Genomic DNA, 5,030 nt, shown 5'->3' on the forward strand with positions numbered 1-5,030 from the left:
CAGGTTATTCAGAAAAGCGTGCCTCAAACTTCAATATCCCCATTAGTATAATGGATGGAGAAGAGTTATAAATCAATTCTGCCATCTCTGTAATGAGGGGGCATATAGAAGATGTTTAGCTTCATCCTCTCTAGTGTAAGTGGAAGAACATCTTCTCTTTAAACTGGAATAGTACCTGTAGAGAATACATAATACTCACTTATCTAGTCACTCTGAAGTCCAGTTTCTTAATGGCTGAACACAATGCGTTTCTGAACCAGCAGAAGTTTTCCTTTTTATCTGGCTGGACTCCACTGAACCTCACAATATTCCTAAGGTAAATGGAAAGACTTAAGGGCAGTTTCCCTTGTCTGGGGAGGTCAAATGAGGAGGGTTCAACCTGGGTAGAGCAAAGAAACCAATTCACTGGCACAGTAAATCAAAGTGAAGAACTCGGGGGGAATAGGAAAAGACTGCTTTGATACTTAGCCATTGGAAATGGGATCATTCTTGGATACTAGATGGTGCACAGAGCTTGTCTCTTTAAAGAAAGACTCAAAAACAGTACACTGACCAGTTCTTAAAATGTGGCCATGTCATTGCTCCCCAAAATAGTTTTATCTTCGAATGAAAATCCTGGAGTTTATTCCTCAAAGTAAAAATTAAGAAGAAAATGTGTTAAAGTGCCTATCCTTTCTACCTGCAAAAGGAAATAAAGACAATTATGAATGTGTAATGCATGTAGACCATTGTCAAGTGATCACTTCTAACCCTGTTTAAGGAGTCTATTAATATGGATGAGCTAATGGGTTAAAGATGTAAAAATCTATCAGAGTAGAAAGGGAAATGAAGTCCTGCTCATTCAAGAGCAAGACTAGTCCCAATTTGTTTCAGGTGAGACAAAAAGCTGCATTTATGGGGTTGAAAAAGCAGAAACCCCGAATGTTATAGCCCATTTCACAAGTACTGACATTTTCTGGCTCCTTGGGAAGCCCAAACAGCTCCCCACAGTTCACAAGAAGCAGTGAAAAGAGCACAGATCTTTCATATATGCCCAATCTCAGCTTTGCCTCTTGTCTGTTGTATGACCTTGGGCAAGTCACTTAATTCCTCTGGGCCTCAGTTCCTTCATCTGTAAAATGGATATTAAAAACCTAGTCTCCCTCAATTCAACCATGAGTCTCATGTGAGGATAGGGACTGTGTCCAAGTGGATTAATTTATCTGTACCCCAGTGCTTGGGACATAGTAGGTGCTTAAATACACAAATATTACTTTGTCTCCCTACTCATGTGAGATAGCCTCAGACAATACGTAAGGCAGGGACAACAATAGTATCACTGAAACGTTGGGAAGCAGCGTTGTCTAGCAGATAGAGCACGGACCTGGGAGCCAGAAGGACCTGTAGTCTAATCTTGGCTCTGCCACTTGTCTGTTGTATAACCCTGGGCAAGTCAGTTCACTTCTCTGTGCTTCAATTACCCCATCTGTAAAATGGGAATTAAGACCGTGAGCTCCAGGTGGGACGTGGACTGCATCCAAATTGATTAGCTTTTATTTGCCTCAGTGCTTAGAACAGTGCCTGGTACATAGTAAGTGCTTAACAAAGACCATTTAAAAAGGAAAGAAACTGAAATCTTCTCATCTCAGATCCACCACTTCCCTGCTTTGTGACCTTGGGCAAGTCACTTACCTTTTGTGCCTACACTGCATAACACACTCACAGTAGATTTGGGAGTCAGTGCTGAAAGCATTCTTTCTTGCCCTTTAATTCCATGCAAATGTCCCTAGACAGTATGTTTCTCTATTTTTTTTGTCCAGGAGGGCTCTAACATCAAACTCCTCCAGAGACGGATGGGAGAATCAGTGGTATTCATTGAGTGTTTACTGTGTGCAGAGTAATCCTGAATTGTACTTTCCAAGCACTTAGTACATTGCTCTGCACACAGTAGGCACTCAAATACAATTGAGTAAAGGAATGAATGCTGCACTAAGTGCTTGGCAGAGTACTGTGCAACAGAGCAGACAGAGATGCTGTGCCCACAAAGAGTTTACCAGAGGACCAAACAGCTGGAGAACATTAATTCATTCAGTCTTACTGAGTGCTTACTGTGAGCAGAGCACTGTACTAAATGTTGGGAGATTACAACACATTCCCGCCCACAACAAGTTTACAGGCTAAAGGGGGAAAAACAGACATTAATATTAACAAATAAATTACAGCTATGTGCTCAAGTGCTGTGGGGCCAGGAGTGGGGGAAGAACAAAGGGAGCAAGTCAGAATGATGCAAAAGGGAGAAGAAGAAAAGGAAAGAAGGGGCTCAATCAGGGAAGGGCTCCTGGAAGAGATTAAGGTTTAGAAGTGGGGGAGATTAATCGTCTGTTCGATTTGAGGAGGAAGGGTGTTTCAGAGGCAGGATGTGGGCGAGGGGTCAGCAGTGAGGTACCCAAGATCAAAGTACAGTGGGAAGGTTAGCATTAGTGGAATGAACTGTGTGGGCTGAGTTGTAGTAGGAGAGTAGCAAGGTGAGTTGAAGGGGGTAAGGTGGTTGTGTGCTTTAAAGCCAATGGTAAGGAGTGTCTGAGGAGGTAGTTGATGGGCAACCACTGCAGGGTCTTGAGGAGTGGGAAAACATTGACTGAACATTTTTGTAGACAAATGATCTGAGCAGCAAAGTGAAGTATGGACTGGAGTGGGGAGAGACAGGAAGCTGAGAGGTCAGCAAGGAGGCTGATTCAGTAATTCAGGTGGGTTAGAATGAGTGATTGTATTACCGTGGTAGTAGTATGGATGGAGAGGAAAAGGTGGATTTTAGTGATGTGAAAATGGGAGTAAGTGCTCAGTAAATACGATTGAATGAATAAATGACAGGAGTTAAGGATAATACCAAGGTTACAAATGGTGGTGCCATCTACAGTGATGGGAAAGTCAGGGGGAGGACAGGGTTTGAGTGGGAAGATAAGGAGTTTTGTTTTGGACATGTTAACCTTGAGGTGTTGGAAGGACATCCAAGTAGAGATAACGAAGGATAGAAGAACAACTTCTATCCACTCACAGTTGTCTCAAGGCTCTGGGTGACTGGTATGCAAACAACAATAATTATGATAATTGTGGCATTTGTTAAGTGCTTACTAAGTGCCAGACACTGTATAAGCACTGGCGTAAATACCTTGGTAACTTGTACTTTCCAAGTGCTTAGTACCGTGCTCTGCACACAGTAAGCGCTCAATAAAATACGACTGAATGAATACAAGATAATTGGGTTGCAGACAGTCCCTGCCCCACATTGGGCTCACATTCTTAATCCCCATTTTCCAGATGAGGTAACTGAGGCACAGAGAAGTGAAGTGACTTCTCCAAGGTCACACAGCAGACAAGTGGTGGAGTCAGAATTAGAACCCAGGTCCTTCTGACTCCCAGGCCCATGCTCTATCCACTAGGCCATGCTGCTTCTCTACTTCAGAGCTTGTTTTGCCTATGGCAGAAACTGAACTTTAGCCTTTGAAAGATGGATACCCTCCCTACATGTAGGATAAAAAAAAACAAATCTTTCAATTCACTTCTAGATGATGCTGCAGCCACATACCGCATGGTGTGTAGCCCTGGGGGAATGCTGGAAGAAAAGGTCTGACTGCCTACATTTATTCTAAATCAGAAGTTACCATTTATAAGTATCCTAAATTAAGACTGTTTTGTGTTCAGTTTGGGGGGAAGCTGCACCCACATCCATTATGGCACAGACTTGGGACATTTGAGAAAGAAGTATTCCCATATGTCTATTTTATTTAATAAGTGAAAAATATTCCCTACAAAAATAAGCTTTGTTTCCAAGCAGGGAATATGTCTACCAACTTTGTTGTATTGTACTCTCCCAAGCACTTAGTACAGTGGTCTGCACACAGCAAGCACTCAGTAAATATGAGTGATTGATTCCTCCCATTTATAGGCATACTGAACACATCTAAGGAGTTCAGTGAATTAAAATCTCATATTTATGTGCCTGACTCTCTTGGTAGGTGGTAAGCTCCCTGAGGGCAGGGTTCATGTGCACAAAGTTCTCAGTAAATGCGATTGAAAAATAGAGGGCATGAATTTCAGTGTTATCTAATAGCTTGCGCTCACTCCCCAGTCATAGTCATTGAGAATGAAAAGGGACATAGGCAAGGTTGGAATAGTGTCCCAGTTTCCTAGTTTACAATGAAACACGTTCAGTCTAATAGACCCTCCATAGACTCAAGGTATAGAGGTGCTGTTAGGCTTCGCTCTGTGACTTCAAAGTCATCATCCTCCTTATTCAAAAAGCTCACGTCCCCGGAGGCATCTTGCTTTATGTTATGCTGACAATTGTTCCTGACCCATAGGGACTCCACAGACACATCTCTCCCAGAACGCCCCACCCCCATCTAAAATAATTCTGGTAACCATAGAGTTTTCTTCGTAAAAATACAGAAAATGATTTACCATTTCTTTCTTCTGTGCAGTAACCTTGGGTCTCCACCCTCAACTCTCTCCCATGCCACTGTTGCTCAGCACAGGTGACTTTTGACTTGCAGCAGATCGCCTTCCACTCACTAGCCACTGCCCAAGCTAGGAATGGAATGGGTGTGCCTCCGCCTGACTCTCCCATCCATAGCCAAGACAGATAGAGTACTGAATACTCTTCAGGTGTAATCTTGGAGGGCTAATCTATGGATTATCTTCTTAAAAAATAGTTCTGAATACATCCAGCTCCTCATCACAAACTTCCAGTGACTACCCCTTTCCCTTCATATCAAACAGAAACCCAACCATTATACCATCACAACTCCCTCCTGCTTTCATGCCTGTTCTATTCACCAGCTATACTCCACTGCATACCCTTTGCTCCTGCCAAAACAACCCTTCTTGCCATACTTACCACACTTCATTCTTGAGTCTCCCATCTCTGACTATTATTCCTCCCTTCCCTGCTGCCTGGAACTCTCTCCTTTTTCAAATACACCACACCCCAACCCCCTTCAATTTCACAGCACTCCACAGAGTCTTCCTCCTCCAAGCTACAATTAACATTT

The 5,030-nt window shown here is 42.9% G+C and overlaps 1 non-coding gene across 1 annotated transcript; it reads right to left on the reverse strand.

The window, feature by feature from the left end:
- Positions 1–4,524: 4,524 nt before the first annotated feature.
- Positions 4,525–4,662, reverse strand: LOC119926397. Its single transcript, XR_005450276.1, has one exon. It is a non-coding gene; the product is annotated as a small nucleolar RNA SNORA7 (small nucleolar RNA).
- Between the last annotated feature and the right edge of the window lie 368 nt (positions 4,663–5,030).

Source organism: Tachyglossus aculeatus, chromosome 3 (assembly GCF_015852505.1).
Source record: "Tachyglossus aculeatus isolate mTacAcu1 chromosome 3, mTacAcu1.pri, whole genome shotgun sequence".
NCBI lineage: Eukaryota > Metazoa > Chordata > Mammalia > Monotremata > Tachyglossidae > Tachyglossus > Tachyglossus aculeatus.